This window comes from Chlorocebus sabaeus, chromosome 14, assembly GCF_047675955.1.
Source record: "Chlorocebus sabaeus isolate Y175 chromosome 14, mChlSab1.0.hap1, whole genome shotgun sequence".
In the NCBI taxonomy this organism is placed as follows: Eukaryota; Metazoa; Chordata; class Mammalia; order Primates; family Cercopithecidae; genus Chlorocebus; species Chlorocebus sabaeus.
The window spans coordinates 4,413,144-4,434,444 of NC_132917.1; positions in this window are offsets into that span (position 1 = coordinate 4,413,144).

Below are 21,301 nucleotides of genomic sequence, written 5' to 3' on the forward strand. Positions count from 1 at the left end.
GACCCTCACTGAAAAGAATAAAGAAGCTGACAACAGAAGACAAAATTAAGTCGTGTTTTGCTTCCATTGTAAGAAACACTTTTCAACATTTTGTTTGTAAAGGGCACAATCATGCTCTGCCCAGAGACTGGGGACTTCTGCCGCATGTGTCTTTCATCAGAGGTTTCTGAGTTCCATCCTTTTCCCAGTCAAATCTCTTTAGGGCAGATGTTTTGAGTGTGCCCCGCTGACGGTGCGCTGACTCATGCTGACTCGTAAGAACCAACTGTGTGTCTCTCCCCAACTCCACATTCAGTGATGCCATTTTGATTGCATGATATTGCTCATGGTGGGGGTTGTTGGCATTATGGAAACTGGCAACCACTACAACTCAGATGGTGGTGGTGGTACTGGTTTCCAGAGGCTGATTGTTGCCATTTCAGGGCATACTGCTGCTCCTCTCCCTCGTGCTAACAGGCACTCTCGAAGGCTCCTATTAGCCAAACACCTCCACCGAGGGGCCATCTCCCAGTGTACTCTTAATGACCTACTTCCCACTGTCCTGAGTTGCTTGCAAAATGTAGGTAACTGGTCCCCAGTCCAGGCTGTTTGAATTAGAATATGTAGCCCTTAGTGTTGAAAGAATATGTGTTTTACTAAGCTTTCCAAGTGATTTTCATATACTATAAGGTTTGAGAAAAATGTTATTAAAGACTTTTCTTATCTAATAAATTGTTTGAGTGGTTAGTCTGCCTAAATGCATTATGTTCTGGGGTGAATTTAATTGCTTTATGGTTTGTCATGTTCTTATTAGCATTACAACAGAGTCAATTTTTAGATGAGTATGAGAAGCCAAAGATTTTCCTAGACAACAGAATAGATGAAGTAATCTGCCAGACAGAGGACAGAGAGAAGAGCTAGCACTGAAGAAGGATACATGGCCTGGACTCTACCTTTCTTCAAATAATCATCATGATATTTGCAAATACGATACTAATTTTAAGTCTAAAATTATGTGAGGTAAAATTGTTGCTTTATAAGTTTACTATATATACTTTTTTACTTAATAACTAACATGATTTATTGACTGCAAGGCTAGATACCTTTAAGAAAGTGGCACATCTAGCGAGAACATGGCTGATCATTTGCAACAAGGACTTTAAGAGTGTGTGTGTGTGTGTGTGTGTGTGTGTGTGTGTGTTGTTAGCATAGCCCATATGTGAGTTGAAACATGTACAGTATACTTATGAGAGAATTCCTCAGGCTGTCATTGTGTCTTTTTTATTTTGTAGATAGCATGAGCTGGTTGGCAGTTGAGCATAGTAGTAACAAAAAATCATGAGTAGAAGGTTTGCTGCTAGAAGCAGGTGTTACTGATTTTAAAGTTGTATAGGTTTATAGGTGGAAGGAAGAAAAGATAGAGGTAAACTAGAAAATAATAACTAAAAAATGAATTATGCATCAGAAAACAAAATTGCTTGTAATCATGCTTACCTTCTACAGATATGTTTAAAAGGATGCTATTGTTCTGAGATGCTGCCTTGTGTAAGTTTGGTAATAAAAGCCAAAAAGGGTTGAATTTCTTTGTCTCATAGAGAAGAAAATGATTTGAAATTCCAGAGAGGAGAATATGCAGAGAGAAAGAGAAAGGAAGCAGTAAAGTTGATATTTTTTGAGGGAAAGAGGACTAGAGAGAGAGAGAGAAAAAAAAAACAGCCTTTTTTTATTGCTAAGGAATTTGAGTGGTAGTTTATCTCCTTATGGAAGTTTTGGGAAAGTCTCTTTCTTGTGGGGAGATGATTTTGGGAACTTTTTGAGTGGCAGTGACTGAAATAGTGCAAAGACCTAGAATGTAGGTGGGAGACCATCTGAAAGTAAGGTCTTAAGAAATTTTCAATTATCTTGTGGACAGCTTGGTTAAAACCATGAAATTTGGAATTCATGTTACGATACTCCCTCTGTGTTACAGTGTGGAGTTGATATTGGAATAGCAATTGTATTTATTGTAAAAGAAAACTAGAATTGAACATTACATAATAGAAAAAGTTAATCCCAAATGAAAATGCTTCAGTAGTTCATTTCCAAATATTTTCTGAGTGACTATGAAGCACAAGTACTGAGCTCCTCCATGAAACATAATTTAGAGCAAAAAAGCAGGCTCAGTTCACATCAGTGCCAACTCCTGAGGGGTGAGTTGGGTTAGTCAGTCGGATCATCAGGGTGAGGCAGACTGGAGAGTAGGGTGCATTCCAGGCTGAGGGCAGAGGATGTGCACGCGTATCCCTGTAGGAAAGAGTACTGTGAGTCGCACGTGGTCCAGTAAAGTGGAAGGTAACAAGAGCTGAGTCTACACAAATGGGTACATGAGCAATCTAATATGCCAAGTCAAATAGTTTGGACATGTGTCCCTAACGTAGATGCTGAAAAAATAAAATAATAAAATAAAATAGTTTGGACGTTAGCTGTACATGATGAATGATTTTGCATGATCAGATTTGCATTTAAAGACATCACTCTGGCAGAGTGTGTGGAACCTGTTGTTTAAGCAGAGAATACCCATAATCTCTCCACAGAATCTAATTATTTATTATCCGTAAAACCAGAAAACCCATTACCAGATGCTTATGGATAGAAAGATGTTACTGAATGAATCCCTGTGTCCCTCTTGCTGTGGTGGTATACATACTCACTCTCCTTCCACACCCTGAGTTCCTATGGACTTGAGACAGCGGATGATGACCATGCACATAAGCACATGACAAGAAACAAAGCCATTATTTTAGTCTGTGTCTTCTTATTTCTCACACAGTGTCCAACGGGTGACTGTGTCCACCAAAATGCTCCCCTCTCTCTTTCCTTCTCTTTCCCTGCTTCCATATGTATGTGCACATAAACATACATACTTATTGCTCACTGGAGTATTATAGCATTATTATTTAATAGATACTTCAGAACACAGTGTTTTGGAGTTTCCAAGGTATATGGGAACACCCTTGGTGGAACAGTTACATATTTTCCAAAGTAGATTTTCTTATTGTCAAAATAAGGAATCATGTTGTTACTGAAGGCCAAGGTGAAAACTGGAAGGCCTAGTAGTAGACTGCAATGAATACAGGTTGTTGGCCTGAAAAAGACATTAAAGGATAAATCAGAATTACATAGACACATTGTATTTTCTTAGGACAATGCCTTTATGTCTCTGTGATGCCAATGCAGAGCCTATGTTCTGCGTGGGAAAAAATAATGGTTACATAGAAGGGCAGTTATGTGCTGATGAAGAGAACAGTCTATTGTCTGACATGTAGAAGCTCAATGAATATTAACCAAAATGGGCAATGATGAAGATTTGATGGCTAACAATCATTTTATTTAAAGAACTTAAAATAAATTAATAAATTAGACAAGCCTTATGAATAATACATTTTAAGTAGAGATATCTTATAGTGTTTAATTACTTTTGGAGGATTTTCTCAGTACCCCAGAAGGTCTGTTTCAATACTTCGTATCTTTGGTATCTGTTACTACTGCTGTTTAGATACACAGCTAAACAATTATATGAGGGGAAAGAAAACTTTTGAGGGTAAAATACCTCGTATACTTTGAAATACTTGTATTATAAAGTAGTCATTTGCTGTTAAGGGAAGGGGGAGGTCTTCGAAACGATGTACAATGGTAGGGAAGAGGCAGAAGTATGTATTCCATCAGCCACTAAACTGCCAAACAGTATTTCTTTTTGGAACAGACAGAAGCTTTGTTAACAGATTATGCAACAAAATATCAGTGATTCATGTACATATTTTTATTCTTCATTTGCAAATTAGTTTTTTTTTTCTACAGAAATTAATTTGAAAACTCTTTGTTAAGGAACATCATGCACAATTCCATATTCTAACATTTGTCGAGACTTTTTTTTTTTATACAGATGATCACATTTTAGTTGCTTCTCAAAGTTTCAGGGAGAAAATGCTATTTTAGAATAGAGAAAGTGATATGATGAAGCATCACACAAAGCTGTTAGACAATCAGAAGTTCGATGTCTCAGGTATTGTTTGAAATATTTAAAATCTGTCCAAGTTTATTAAAGGTTATATCTCCATTTTATATATAAATTTATACACAAAAGTTTATATTTATATGGTCGATCTGTGAGAATACTTAAAGCAGTTTTGCTGTAAAACATTTAATCAGTTAAGCTTTTTTTCCTATTTGCCTTAGGCTGTGCAAAATTTCAAAGAAGCTGCAAAAATTGAGTGACCTTCAAAGATCCCCTGTAGGTTCATTAGCACCACTGGATGCTTATCTGAAATTTGCTTAATGCTTCTTGAATAAAATTTACCTAGATCCTAACAAGGATTGATGAGGGGATTTGTAACATTGGTTTTGATTTTTAAGAGGTAATGACCCTTGACTCTCAACTGAGAGGTACTTGGTACTAATGAAGTGACAGGTTCAGTTCATACAAATATCCCTGCAGTTCTTTCAGCTGGTGAACTCAGCTGAATACTTGTAAAATAAGAAATAATGTGGCCAATGAATGGTCAGCCTACATATGATTAAACCGTGGAATCTCTGAAAAATTACCAAGAAAGCAGAGTGGTCACTTTCAATGAAACAGAAGTTAACTCTGTATATACTTAAATGAGTTGAGCTAGTTTTTAATATATGCAGATTTTATCTCTTAATGATCCTTCCCACTATAGTGTTATATTCCATAGAATATAACACAGATTTTTGAGGGTGGCAGAACATTTTTAAAATACCCTTCTACAAACAATGCTCTGCAGAATGGTCTTTGTAATGAATGTGATTGTAATTCATACAACATATGGAATATGACAGTCTCCAACCTGGGTACACGCTTCTATAGTATAAGAGAAATCATTGGAAAAAAAATGTAATTTGAAGTGAAATGTATCACATTCCTCACAACTCTTTGTACTTGGTCCATAAGAAAAAAATTGAAAATGTTTTTAGAAAAACCCCTTCTTCCAAGTATTAAGTGATAAGTCCAGCTAATTCCAATTGTGTATCTATTAGTAAAACATATATTTCACAGTAACGTTACCAGTCAAGCTAAATTATGCACATAAAGTTAAGGCTGATTCATGTGATGTTTATAGCATTAGTGAAAGATCCCAAAGTCTGTGAGTTATTCTGGGAGTCGGTCTCTTACAAATTCCCATGATTTTCATTATGATTAATAATGTACATTGGCCTCATCTCTTTAAGTTTCATGTCCTATTCCTTTTAAAGTAATATGGTGGTCTTGTGTCAAGTCCTAATAAATTTATCTTGACAGTCTTCGTTATAAGAATAAACATTTCTTTTCATGCCTTTACAAGCCAATGCATCACATTTACAAAAACACACTTTAGGTACTTAATAGCTTTCAGAAAAGACATCTGATTCCACTTTCATCCCTTGCTGAGATTCTAATTACGTTGATATAATAGCTGTGGGATTTTAGTTTTACTGATCAGAGAAATTCCTCACTCACGTGGAGCAGAAAAGAAACATCAAAATTTTGTTCTCTTTTCGGGTCTATACTTCAAGTCAGTTGGTTCTAATTTATGTACTCCAATTCTTTCATAGGGAAGATATCTTTGATGTTTCTTTAGACATATTTGTTTAGCGAGCCTAAATGTTTGGTGCACCATGAAGCCAAGAAAATAATTAATTAATTTGACTTTAACTTACGTTTCTCTACAAAGCTGTATACTCTGAGGCTGAAATGGGCTTAGCCTCACTATTGACTTAATGCATTTATTTATGATAATGGTTCTTTTTTTTACGATACAGTACACCGTATCATTAAAAAAATGATTGCACTGCAATTAAAACAGTTTATGTGGAAGGAGTTAGTGCTATATAAATAATATACCAATATAAACACACAGGGACTATATTATATTGATTTTTGTTGTATTATAATCTTAAAAGACATTTTATAAATATTGTATAATAGGTATCATTATATAGTAATTATATATATTACAATATAATTTAATTATAAATTTTAAAATTAGAGCAGACTTAATAATGACCTGAATTTTGAATCTTCATTTTACCATTAATAACTGATAATCTTCAACCAAATCACAAATTCTTTGAGTTTAATATTTTAAATTGAGGCAAATAATGACTGATTAATGGGACTGTTTTGAAGCTGAGAAGAGAAATTATTTTCTGAAAGCATTTTGTAAGTAACCAAAAGTTATACATATAACATTTAGATTTTCTATTGGGTATATCCTCATATCCTATTTACGTAGGAATGTATAGTTTGATATATTTCATTTAAAAACAGAGGCAGTTTAAGTATTATGGGATAATACAAACAGATTAAATACCGTGCAATTTAATTAAATAGTGCTCTACTTCTAAAATCCATAAAGAAATAATGAAAAACTTCATACTTGAAGTATTTTGGATAGTTTTCTGGGAGTGCTCACTATATAATTGATTAAATCATGCCCTGACTCTGGTTAGTACAGATAAATGTTACACAAATTCCAGTTGGTAATGCAAGAAGATACGGAATCATTTATACATAGGAGTGGAATAAAATTTTTATCTTAAAAATTGTTTATTTTAAATTTAATTTAATTTAATTTTTTTTGAGACCGAGCCTTGCTCTGTTGCCCAGGCTGGAGTGCAGTGATGTGATCTCAGTTCACTGCAAGTTCCCCCTCCCAGGTTCACGCCATCCTCCTGCCTCAGCCTCCCAAGTAGCTGGGACTACAGGCACTCGCCACCACGCCCGACTAATTTTTTTGTTTTTTTAATAGAGACGGGGTTTCACCGCATTAGCCAGGATGGTCTTGATCTCCTGACCTCGTGATCCGCCCACCTCGGCCTCCCAAAGTGCTGGGATTACAGGTGTGAGCCATCGCACCCGGCCTAAAAAATTGTTTATATTTGTCAATTATTCTTTTGTGATGTCAACATAAAAAATGCTTAGGATAGCTCCTTAACATATATAGCATAAAATATATGTACACTATTTTATACTTGTAACTTACCTGATAAAAGATACTAAAATAAAAGAAAATTATTTTAGTCCATTTATATTTTATGTATTTCTTGGCATATGTTATTTATCGCCACAGTAATGGTATATAACAAAGCAGACCCAAATGTAGTGGCTTAAAATAATAATTGATTTTTTGTTCATCACACAGCTGTGAGTCAGATATAATTGACCTGGTCTAGGTTGGGCTTGAAAAAGACTCTTTTTCAAGAGTGCTTCTGGCTGACCTTGAATCCTCACTACAACTGTGGCTCATATTTGTTCCATGCCTATTCATTCTGGAGCTGCAGCCAGCCAGGGAAAGCTCTTCTAATAGGGATGGTCAAAGTGGAAGACAGGGAGACCAAGAAAGTCCCAGCATTTTAAGGCTGTGCTTGCATCACATTACTAATAGTTTGTTGGCAAAACGAGTTGCGTGGGTGAGTCCAAACCCCGTAGGGTGGGAAGTACGATGCACTTACAAGGTTGCCAGAGACAGCTGGGCCCAACATTAGTAGCCTATGAACATGCACATGGAGAAGAGGAAGAGTAAATATTTGCCATGTAAAAATCAAATCAACCATACTCGAGGTTTTGTTTTGCTTTTTTGTTTTATGTTTTTTTGAGACAGAGTCTCACTCCGTCATCTAGGCTGTAGCATGCTGTAGCCTCAACCTCTGGGGTTCAAGCCATCCTCCCACCTCATCCTCCCAAGTACCTGGACCACATGCATGAACAACCACCATACCCAGCTAATTAAAAAAATTTTTTTGTAGCGATGGGGGTCTCACCATGTTGCCCAGGCAGGTCTTGAATTTCTGGGCTCAAGTGGTATGCCCATCTTGGCCTCCCAAAGTTCATGGCCTGCGCATGAGCCATGATGTCCAGTCCTGAGTTTGTTATTTCAATCAGTTTTGTTGAGAAATAATTTACATATAATGAATTAATTCAATGTCATATTTCTTTGGAGGTAATGTGATTATCTTGTGTCCGGCCATATGAAACATTCAATAAAAGGCACCAAATATAGGTGTATAGTTTGATGAGTTTTAATGTATACATATGTCTCTCTATATATTTATATATTACATTATATTTATATTGCAATTATACATATATTTAAAGTACAGTAAGTCCTCACTTAATGTTCTTGATAGGTTCTTGGAAACTGACTTTAAGCAAAAGACATACAGCAGGTCTTGGAATAACATCATTTTCTTCATGTTCATTTCATGATAACATTGATGAGGAAAGAAAATGGTTTTGTTATACGTTGTTTCACTTAAAGTAGAAGTTTCCAGGAACCTATTAAAGATTTTAAGTGAGGACTTACTGTGTACTGAAGTTTTATTATGATTATGTTTCTATCATGTCCATATTTGTATTATATTTGTGTTTCTCTATGACTATATCTATATCTATATAAATATCATCTGTCTATACATATAAGATAATTACAGTCAAGATAATGGATGTTGTCATCATAACAAAATGTTTCCTCATGTCCAATCGCAGTGAATCCAACTCTCCTAAGCCTAGCCTAACTATTCCTGTTACCCTATGTCTCTTGCCTTATTTTTCTACCTTTTCTACAACCAGACTTTTTGAAAGAATTTTCTATACACCCTATATTTTCATACTCTTCTCACAGTCAATTTTCTAAGGCACTGTGTTAGAAATTCTGCAGAAATTCCACAGAAATTCCTCTAGTCATGTTCATTATAACTTATTGATTAATAAATCAAATGCACATATTTCAATCTTTAATGTTATCTAAATGTCCAGGATATCTTTATCTTCTTGATATGTCAATATGTTCTTTCTTTATGACCAAAACTATTTCCCCTTCCCTACCTTCTTGCTGGAATAATGTATTAGCCTTCAGATTCTATCCTAGACGTTATTCTTTCCTGGAAACCTGCCTCAATTCTTCAATTCTGAGTTACATAATCCTGGAATATTCAGGGCTCTTCCAGTGTTAACTCATCTTTTTAAGTTACTGGATAGTTTCCTATATCGTAAGGTTCATATGGACATAGAATATAATTTTTTATCTCTTAGTATACATAGTGCCTGTTGAAATGCTCGATATATATTAAATTTTACTTTCATATATTTTCCTGGGCTAATTAATTAAACAAAATTATTCTTACAAAGTCATTCATTATTTATCCCATTAGAAATGATCACTTGTTTTGGGGGTCATAACTGTACATATGATTTGTTGCTGCATTTATTTTTATGTATGTACGGCATTCTATTTAAAGATATTATGCATTTTTTGCTTTCCTGATTATCATTTCAATACACACAGTTTGGCACTTACAAAAAAAGTTATTTTGTAGGAATGATTGGATGGATGAACCTATTCTCTACCCAGGCATTTTCTCAGTGGCTTTCAACATGTTCTTCTCAGTCCTTCCGCCAAAAGGACTTGGCCTCAGAATAGTGATTAGTGTAATTAAAGGGCGAAATTTCTATTGCTTTAACAAATGTATATCTTGGTCCATGAAAATGAACCAAAATATCAAAAATATTCTCATACTTCTTGAGAATTTTCATGTAAATAATTTTGGGCTTTTCCAATGTATTGCTTCTTTACTTTGTGAAATGAAAAGCATTTTTCCAAGTTTTCTTATTTTTATACCTCAAAATTATCCTGGTAGATCATTAAAATATCTATAAAAGAAAAAATAGTCACTGTTGAATTTAGGTTTCTTATCAATGGCATGTGTCCTCAAGAGGACATAAAACGAAACTTCCCATTTCCTGACTGCAATCCTGGGGTCTGGTGCTGCGCTGGCACCTGCCATGGCTGTTCTCCAGGGTGCACGCATCCTGCTCCCACAGCGCCTTGCAGAGGGAGGGCAGCGGTCACCTGAACACTGCAGATGCAGACTATGATGTCACCATATGATAGCAAAGGCTCTTTCAGCATCGTAGTAATCTGTTGGTGTAAGTTTGATAGATTTTCCTACAATTTGTTCCCATCTCACCAGACAGATTTGTAAAGACAAGTCTTTGGTACACCAATCAAAATGGTATTCTTGCTAAGAGGAAAAGGTCACAGCTATAAGTAGATGGTGACGCGGTAGCATGCCTGATTCTAGACAGTCCTAGACGCTTTGTGTTAGTCAGAGTAGTCTAGAAAAGCAGTGCCCACAAGTGAAAAGGCTTGTTTGAAGAGTTGGTGAAAATAGTAACAGTTCCTGGGACAAGTTAACCTTCGCTGAGCACTCTCTTCGAATTTTAATATTTTACTTTGCTTATACCACACAATTAGGTACTTCTTGGTATAGTTGTCTGTTTTATTTGAAAATACAATATTGTTACAACTCTGAGGAAAGCCCCTAGGGAATTTAAACATGGATTCTGTTCTTGTTTTTTTGTTCTTATTATCAAATGGAATGCAGACCAGCTAAAGAGAAGGATTTATATGATTACAAACCTTGTCAATAGATACTTTGATCATGTATGCTTGTGAAGATTGGAACTTTCCTGATAGCAGTGATAGAATGAGAGTGTGGTAGGCAGAATCAGGCCCTCCCTGCCAGATATTTATGTCCTAGTTCCCAAAACCAGTGAATAGGTTAGGTCCCATGGCAAAGGCAAATTAACATTTCATATAGAATAAATGTTGCTAATCAGCTAACCTTAAAACAGGAGATTATCCTGGATTATCTGGGTAGCACCAGTGTAAGAAGGAAGAGAGAAACAGAGAGATGGCAGCGTGAGAAATCAACCCTGCATTTCTGAATTTGAAGGTGTAGGAAGGGGACCATGAACCGAGAAAAGTGGCCTCTAAACGCTTGAAAAGGCAAGAAAATGGATCTTCCATACAGCCTCCAAAAGGGAAGACACCATGCCAACACCTTGATTTTAGTCCAGGGAAATCAGTGCCAGATTTCAAAACCGTAAAATTGTAAGAAAAAGCCAGCTTTTTGGCTCTGACCCATGTCAAATGTGGGCCATAGGTCACATTAATCCATCTCCCTAAATCTCATTTCCTCCTTGGTGAAATGGGACCTGGGATAATGAGCTTCAGTCATGACAAATATTAACAGAAGTGATTGATGTAATAAGTATGTATTGGTGCTCAGCTTTATTTTATGCACTATGCTGGGCACTCGGGGTCCCAGTGTGAATATAACCAGGCTCACAGCTCCATCCATCTCAGGGGCTGATGCAGAGTTGGTACTTGATAAAGTCACATTGTCAAATTGCTTTGCTTTGTCCCCTCTGCCCAAAAAATTATTAACACAAATATACTTTGTTTCTTGCTTTTCAAGTGAGCTACTTTTAAATAACAACTGATCAATGTCCTGTCTTTCTAAAATCTTTATTGGTATCATGTATTGAAATTTGGAGGAAAATAGCAGAGACTGCCAAAGGTTATGATAAATTATTTGGAAAAAGCACATATTTTTCTACAAAGGTGATATGAAACAGTGTGTGTGGGTGCCTGTGTGTTTGTGTGTGTGTTTGTGTGTTCTTTCTGTTGAAATCATAACAGAAAAAGTGCACATCCTGACAAAGCAAAAGAGATTCTTAGCTACAAAGGCAGTGGCAGAGATTATCCGATGATCACCTCAGGTTTCATTGTTTTCCATGCATATTCATTTTTCTCTTATTTACTAGTGCCATTTTACCCGTTGTTACAAAAATTTTGGTTGTCTCTCCAAATGCTTTTTTATCATTTTCTTATATTTTGCTAATAGGGCTTCACTTTTCTTAATTTTTTTTTTTTTTTTTTTTTTACATTATCCACCTTCAGTATGGTCATGTAACCAGGGGAAAAACACTCCCAGCACCACCAGCGGACTTCAGTGTCAATTTTAATTGTTTTAAACCAATTATGGTGATGCCTCTGCTAATACTTCTTTGAGGCAAAGCTTATGAAAACTCTAGTGCATGAGGAGACAACACCTGGGATTTCTTCTGAGATGCATCTTCTTCACTCTTAAAAAGAGTCATGTGAAGGGAATTTTCTTTTTATGAATACATATGGCTGTATGATGGGGAAATGCCTGGAGCTGCAGCAAACATCAGGGAACAAAGCAATGGCCAAAAGCGAGCATCTGGAAGAGGGTCAGGCGGAAGAAGGAAGCGTCCTGGACCCGGATGATGCAGCAGAGCTGAGTAGCCAGCCCACTCCAGAGCCCCTTAGCCTTTAGCTTCCTTGCTAGGAGAGATAATGAGAGTCAATATCTTTAACCAGCACACTTGAAATGTTGTTACCTGCAGCTGAATTTATAATAATTCATACTGTTTATATAGAAGTATGCCAGAAAAGTTCATAAACACAGTGGGGAAATTTAATTTTAAACTTATGTAAGTAGTTACCAATGCTGACAGAATTTTTGGAAGGCAATTTTGTAACAGAAAGTTTATAAAATGTGAGTAAATTTTTCCTTTATTTACTAATTCATTTATTACTTTGGTAAATCTTTAGTAAGTACCTATTATATATCTGAATTATATAAATTAAAAGAGCAATAAAGCGATCACTGAGCAGTGAGACCAAACATAGCCATCTTTTACGTCCTTGTATTATTCTGCTAATTTTGAATCACTTTCAAACTTACAGAAAAATTACGAATCGTTTTAAAACTTATTTGATGATAAATTGTTAACCGAATGCTTCATCACTCTGGGGTGTTTAGTGTATTTTTCGTATAAACACGGCTGGTTTCCTACATAACCATGACACAGCCATGGGATCAGGTAACTTGTGTCGATGTACTCCTGCCGTCTAACTCAACGCCAATCAAGCTTCTCCAATCATCGTAAATGTCTTTTACAGAAAAGGATCTATTTCAGAGTTGGACATTGCTATTAGTTGTAATATCACATTCCTTTCCTACAACTTAAAACAATTCCCCAGGCTTATATAAGCTTGACATTTTTTTTTTAAGACTGTGCATTTGTCATCTTATAGGATGACTTTTGGTTTAGAGCCATCTGAGGTTTGCTCATGACGGTGTCCAGGTCTGAGTCTTTGGCCGGAAAATCACAGAAGTGATGTTCTGCTCTCACTGCACCCTAAATGCCAGCACAAGCTTGGACCCCTCCCACTGCTCAGGAGGTTAACTTTCATCACGTGATCAATGGGGTGTCTCTCAGGCTTCTCCATTTTTAATTCACCCTTTCATATTTTGTAATAAATAAGCATGCTGTGGGGTGGTGCCTTGACACTATAAATACTCTGTTTCTTAACAAACATGTAAATTATGTACTTATTTATTTATCAGGAGGAACTTGTATTTTCTATTTTAGTCAATGGATGATAAACCACTACTGTCAGCATTTATTTTGATGTTCAAATTTCCATCATGTTTATGTCACATCATAATATCACCAGCACTTCATGCTGGCTTCTGCATCCTTTTGACCTGTTCCTATCCTTTTTTTAAAGAACCTCATTACTTGCTGGTACAAGATGTTCCAGGCTTATTTTCTTCTTTCCCTGATCAGCTATTTCTCTGAGAATCCCTGATTTCTTTTTATTCCCCTATTGTGCTACTGAACACTGAAACTCTTTTCTATGATCTAAACGGTGTTTTTTCACCTATTATCCAACTTCCCTTGAAAGTACCCTCCCACTTCCCTTCTTGGCCCTGATTTCTTTTAGCAGAAACTTATATTTATAATTAAGGCCTGGCATTAGCTGTGCCCAAGGCTTTAGGCGCCTTCTCCAGTTCAGGCCTTGTCAGTGGGCAGAGCCAGAGAATATGTACACATCGATACACACATATATACATTTATAGTTGTATGCATTTCTAGATCTACCTCTATATTTATATCTTAAAGACTTAGGAGTCTGCACTGATAATTCTGATTCCAGTCCAACTCTATAGGATTCACTGTGGTTTCCACCCCCCAGCCTTTCCATGTTTGCAATTCCCTTTTCAACAGTGAGAAATACAACTTCCATTCTGCTAGAAATATGGAGTTATTTTACAATCTTATTTGCTCAATCCTGTTGTATGGAACTGACCTCCAGTCACTTCTGCCAATCCTTCCATGCATGAATCCAGTCCACCAGGCTTGGGCAGGCGTCCACCTTCCTACCTGACATCCTCTTTACCCACCTCAGTCTCTGAGACCTGCCCTGACTGGTGCCTTCCTCCCCGTCTTCAGACGCTGACAGTGGCTGTGAGCTACACAGCCGCCATCCTTTCCACCTACCTGGATGACCTCCCATGGTATTGCCTACAAGCTTTAAGACTGAACTGTTGAGGAAGGAAGGGACGGGGATGACGGAAGAGGGAAGAAAACGCCTCAAAAAGCCTGCAATGGCATTTCCCAAAATAGTGATTTAGGTTTTTTTAAGATGACTGGGAGTCACAAAGATTCTTATTTGAGAGGCTATAGGCCCCCAAATGGCAATAGGCAGCAGCTGAATGGGGGAAGCTAACATTTATTTTTACATCTTACATTTCTCCTTTCTATGATTAAGTTTAATGATAGTCATTGAAATGTACCAGAGAAAGGGAAGTTATCTCCTAAGAGTACTACTATCGGGCACGCAAATATCTAACCATTATACAAGGCCAAGGGAATCCTGAATCATTCCCCAAGTGTAGAGTGATGGAGAAATCTCATATGGGAGCATGGGGGGCCCGCAACTGACTCATTGAGTAGGCCATGAGGGACAGTGTCCTTAACCATTCAACAGCTGGGTTGTCACTTTTAAGTTACATCAGCTTTCAGTAGGCAGAGAAGGGTCAAAGGGAACTGCAGCCTGGAGGAAGAACCTACACAGGCACCCACAGGGAGGAAGGAAGTGGCCTTTCATTACTTCCATCCCATCAAGCATGGAGGAGGAGGGGGAGGAGGAGAATGAGGAGGAGACGAGGAGGAAGAGGAGCCTCTGATTTGTGTGACTTACCACTGGAATGGTTTATGTTTATTCAAGGAACTCTTTCTAGTTTTGATTTTAAGCCTACATCATAGTGAGTGAGATAATATAATATAGTGAAAAAAACTAGACAACACACAAGAACTATCATAGGAATTCTTTGTATTTTTATGAGGCACACATATAAACTTTTAGATTTTAGTTTTGTTTCAGACAGCTGGGCAAGGCATCTACATTCTAGTACACTGTCTCAGCAATCATCAAACAAGTGAAAGGTTACTTACATAACAAAGACAAGGGGAAAAGAGCATAAGTGTCTAACACAGAATTTGCGTCCTTAGATAAATTAGCTTACAAAATATCAAACTCGTTCTTCCACTGTTTTACTTGTGGAAATAAAAAAAAAACATTTTAAAAATCTATAAGCTGGTATAGCAATTTAAGATCATTGTTTTTACATACTAAGTCTGTCAAATAAATTACACAAACTCAAGGTTTTTGTTTGTTTGTTTTTGTTTTTTGTTTTTTTTAAAAAAGGTTCTACAATATTTGAAGACCGAAACAACTGAAGAAAAAGCATGACGTATACATTTCATTGACCTCACCTTCTTGTGTTAATCTGTTGTTTCTCTTTTCTTCTGTTCTTCCCATTTTCCTTTTTACCACAGATTTATTAAATACCTTCAATGCATCTGGAGCTCTGCTAGGCATTGAGGGTAAAACATTCAAAATGATATTGTCTACCAGAATAGTTCACAATGCAATAGAAATAGACAAACATTAAATATCTATGTCATTTTTCCTTTATAAAGTAATAAATGCTAAATTAGGTAAAACAACATACTTAGAAAATTCACACGTGCTTCACATTTTCAACACTTACCTGAACACGTCAAAAAATATATATATTTATATATATAATATATATAAATTATATATGCACACACACTAAATGAGGGTAGAAGTTGTCCTCTTCACCATCCAAGGATCCATGCATCAGGCAAGATGCTTTTAACAGGCTGAAATTGGCCCTTCAAATAAAGCAATCCCTTGGTTTCCTGAGAAGAAGCCAAATGCCTAAAGGTAGAGTAATCCTTGGTTTTACCTAGGAAAAGTAAATAGATCTTCACACAGTCCATTAAAATAGGATTATACTCATACACTAAAAGTTGTCTGTTTTACATGACATTTCTGCTGTAAAGCTTCAAGGTTAGTGAATCTCAGGCTGCAAAGTTTGTAGCTTTGTGACTTGTTTGAGAGTATAATGGCTATTCTCATTTAGAAACGCTTATAACAAGAAAACAAGGCAAAAACAAAAACAAAAACAAAACTCATCTGCAAAGCAAAACTCATGGACCTAGATGAGGGGAGACCACAGAGAAACTGCAGGGCACAATCAAAGAGACCCCAGAGGCAGGCTGATCTGTACCTTCAGGGTTTATGTCCCATCAGATTTGACTCAACCACTCCTGTGGGTTTCTGTATCTTCTTCCTCTTGCAAATTCTGTCTTGAGTCTGGAACAGAAAACTCACTCATGCTAAGGTGTGGTAAAGGTGGGCTCCAATCACCAACAGCATAGCAATGGCCTGTGGACTTCTCTAACTTAGGCACTGGGGCCTGGAACTCTTTTGTCTTTGGAAATTTGGGTTTTAATCTAGATTTTTGGCAAGAAGCAGTTGGCTGGAACTCCTTTTGCCTGACGAGATTTTCTCTCTTCTCTGCTCACCCTCTTTCTCTGTGAGAAAGAACACTTCCTACTCACCCAGCTCTGAGAAACAAGTAAAGTTTGCGCTTGTTTCCTCTTTAACTTGATCCTCTGAAAGCTAGCTAGGAGTGTTTGGATTCACTCGGCCATGTTACTCGCCATTTTCTGGAAACTGCACCTGTTTCATTGGGAGTGAAACATCTGACTTTATTATGGCCAGCTTAGGTTGTAGTAAGGACCCTCAGTCCTTATCTTCTGCTAGTATCTCCCCTGAGTCACTGAAGCACCTGGGATGCTGAGTGACCAGGGACTCTGAAACTGCTCCGGTTGCCTTTCTAAGAATATTTTGCTTTACTTTAATGTATTTTAGGCTTTAGGAAGAAAAACAGATACTCTATTGCCACTAGCAAGATAAAAATCCAGGGATGACAAGGAATTCAGCCCCATAGCAATGATTCTACTGAAGAATTCTGTCCTCAAGTCTTCCAGTATGTTAACTGTTTGAGACCTGACATAAAACAAGGGGCTACAAAAGGTTAGAAATTCTGCGAGTTCCTGAGTGCCTTGGACTATAGAATTACGACCTGGACTACTCTTCTATCTTGTATTAGTTAGAGTTCTCTAAAGGGATGGAACTAATAGGGTAGATGTATATATGAAGGGTAGTTTATTAAGGAATATTGACTCACACAATCACAAGGTGAAGTCCCACAATAGGCCATCTGCAAGCTGAGGAGCAGGGAAGCCAGTCTGAGTCCCCAAACTTCAAAAGTAGGGAAGCTGACAGTGCAACCTTCAGTCAGCGGTCGAAGATCTGAGGGCCTCTGGCAAACCACTGGTGTAAGTTCAAGCGTCCAAAAGCTGAAGAACTTGGAGTCTGACGTTCGAGGGCAGGAAGCATTCATCATGGGAGAAAGATGGAGGCCAGAAGACTCAGCCAGTCTAGTCCTTCCACATTCTTCTGCGTGTTTTATCCTCACCATGCTGGCAGCAGATGGCATGGTATCCACCCAGACTGAGGGTGGGTCTGCCTCTCCCAGTCCACTGACTCAAATGTTAATTTTCTTTTGTCACCACCCTCACAGACGCACCCAGGAACAATACTTTGCATATACATCCATCCTTCAATCCAATTAAGTTGACATTCAATATTAACAATCATATATCTTAAGGAAAGAAGGCTAGAGATCCATGTTATTTGTTACCTCCTCTGAGTCAACTATTGTCTATCTTTATTCTTGTATTTAATTTTCACAACATTGCCCTGCAGTTTTTATTATTTCCATTTTACCCGTGAGAAAAATGAAATTTATGAAAGTTAAAATAATGTTGGACACACAGCCTGTGACACTTCCAATATACCATAATGCTTTCCTAGAAAGCCCCTAATACGTCTCATCTGAGCTAACATTCAATTTCCACCCCAGCACTTACTTAGTTTCTTTATAACAATGATTTAATATCTTAACATGATTGGGTGGATTTGCCATTGGACAAAAAAAACAAACAAAACCCCAAAAAACTAAGACAAAAGAAAAAGCATTTATTGTGTAAGTTTACACCTTAAAACATTAACTATGGACAGTGGAAGTGGATAGTACAGTTCCTACCCATATCTAATTCTAGATTTTGACTGGCCTGTTTTTATGGACTGAATGTTTGTGTCCCTCCAAAATTCATGTTTTCTAATCCTCACTCTCACTATAATGGTATTAGGAGGTGGGGCCTATGGAAGGTAATTAGGGCAAGAGGGTAGAGTCACAAGAGACCCCAGAGAGCTCTCCTGTCCCCTTTCTGCCACATGAGGACACAGAAAGAAAGCAATCAATTGGTTATGAAGCAGGAAGCAGCCCTCACAGGACACTGGATCTGCCAGTGCCTTGATCTTGGACTTCCCAGCCTCCAGAGCTGTATGAAATTAATGTTTGTTGTTTAAGTCACCCAGTGACAGATAATTTATTATAACAGCCCAGACTGACTAAGATACCTCCTATCAGGAATAACACCCTGCCTGGAACCCTAATTTTAGGTACAGAAAGATTTTCCAGTGCACTTAATTCCGTATTTCAAAAATGACTGGCCTGTTTATTCTTAAAGTAGATAATTCTAAGAATATTATTGTAGAAAACATTATGTAATTGAATTTTTACCGAACAGTTTGAGAGCCAATAACTTTTCCTGCTACCAGTCTTCCAAAATAAAATACTGATGCATAAAAGTCTGTATGGTAAATAAGTAGGGAATGATAACAAAAACTAAAGAGACCAACAACTCTTGGAAATTAAAATAATAATAATAACAATAATTGTAAGACTATTGTGGTTATAAAGAAGTATATTGCTTTAATGTGAATAAAAGGTCTAGAAAACAACTTAACTGCCCACATTAGCATGTGTATCCTGAGTTAAGAGTTACATCCATTACCATTGTTTTATTTCTTGTGTGTGTTGTGACGTAATTTCTATTTTTAGTTAGTGAAATTCAGTAGAGTGCAGAATTTGAATAAACAGATTCCAAATGAATAGCAGATATAATTGATTATATTAATTATTGTTTATTTTAAAAATAAAACTGGCATTGTAATTTGAAGCTATGGAAGAAATTTTGAGTGGAGATAATTCAATTGAAATACTAGTAAAAGAAAAAAAAGGTTATATTTGCTATTTTTATTTCTCCACATAGAGTATTTCTGTTTACTAACACAGTTTTCACCTATTTGTCCAGCATTATTTGGCAAAGAGATTATTTACATATGTAAAACTATTTTCAGTAACTAAAATTTTGGCATTTGATAAAATATTAACAGTTTTTATGAAAGTAATTCCAACATTTGTTGTACATATGTCTATACTTTTAATCAATGTTGTGAGAGGTCTTTATCTCCATTTTAAATATGGACAATTCGCAGGGCCACTAGCATGGACTACTGAAAGATGTTGGACTACTTCCCTTTGTACCACCTGTTCTCAGACTCTTTGGGCTTTAGGTATTGTCTCTGAATCGTACCTTTGATGTCCAGTGTCCCTGTTGCTGTCTGTCAGTGTGCTGTCTTTTAGTTTGCTTTATCCATATGTAGCTTATTGAATGAAGCGTGTTGACTTCATGGCAGTCGAATGGCTCAACAGACCTTCTCCTTTATGTAGAATGCATGCGTTCCAGATATATGATATTGCTGTAAGTTTGACCCACTCATTAGTCATGCATTACTGTGATTCTTAACGGTTACATTCACTAAATTATACTAATGCCGTATAACAAAATACATGTCAGCCAAATTCTTTGGCCATATTTGAAAACTTGGAGTCATCCTTGACTCATCTCTCCTGTTCACATTCTTGCCATTTTTTAAAGAATGAGATGATTCTCATATTCATTCTTTCTACTGCCATAATACTTATTCAAGATTCTGCCAGCTCCATTTATGAATGGACAGAGTTTCTGTCTTCAATGGCCTTTCACAATCTATGCCTAATAGCTACCCATGACAGTCACCACTATTTTCTTTTCCTGTGGAGTCTGTGCTAAGCACAACAGAAAACCTCCAATTTCTCTGTCATGTGTGTTCATAATGCATTAGCTCCAGGTGTCACCTCTGCCTGTGTCCTGAATAGAAAGCAATAAAGACACATCTAAGCCTAACTTTGTGATCATATGCTTTAAAATCTTCACCTATTCTTCGTGGGTTTATTATCTTGGTGAATGATACCTCCATCCATCAACCTCCAACTTTGGATATTCAATAACCCTCATAGCAAAACCCTACTCATGCCTTTTCACATTTATGTAATCTTTATATTTTTAATGCAGCATTCTAGATACCAGTTTCTTTTATCCATCCCCTGACTGTTTCTACCCCTTAGGTTATTATAAGTCTTCCTAAGTTGCCTCAGAGCTGTGTTTCCAGGCTCACCATGAGAAGTCCCTTCCTAAAAAGCAAATCTGATCATGCCACTCTGCATGTAAATATTTTTGTTGTCTCCTCTTGTGCATAGAGTAAAGCATAAATTTGTTAGAAGAGTATTATAAGGCCTTCAGATTTTACCCAGTCTCCAATTCCTCTTTGGCCTTTCCCCATAGCAAGTATCTGCTGAGCTGACACATTTTTCTTCTATGGCTCCCCAGAACATGGCAGGCCTTGCCACAACATCATGCATTTCTACATGAAAATATTTATGCCACCATTGCTCCCTTCCCCACATGGAAAACTCCATTCATCTATCAAAACCTGCATAGAACGTCACCTGCCTATGAAGTGCTTTGAGAGTCCCATGGCAGAAACAATCACTTCCTCCTCAGTGCCTGATAGGGTTTGACTGTTTCTCCACCCAAATCTCATCTTGAACTGTAGTTCCTGTAATTCCCATGTGTTGTGGGAGGGATCTGCTGGGAAACAATTGAATCATGGGGGCCATATCCCCCATACTTTTTTCATGGCAGTGAGTAAGTCTCACAAGATCTGATGGTTCTATAAGGGGAAACCCCTTTCACTCGGTTCTCATTCTCTCTTGTCTGCCGCCATGTAAGGCGTGACTTTTGCCTTTTGCCATGATTGTGAGGCCTTCCCATCATGTGGGACTGTGAGTCCATTAAGCCAATTTTTTCTTTACGAATTACCCAGTCTCAGATATGTGTTTATCAGCAACATGAAAACGGACTAATACAGTGCCCCAGTAACAGTCTGTGCACACTCTTGTTAAAGTATTTACCCCATGATGGCATTGATATTTGATTCTGTGCCCTTCTGTC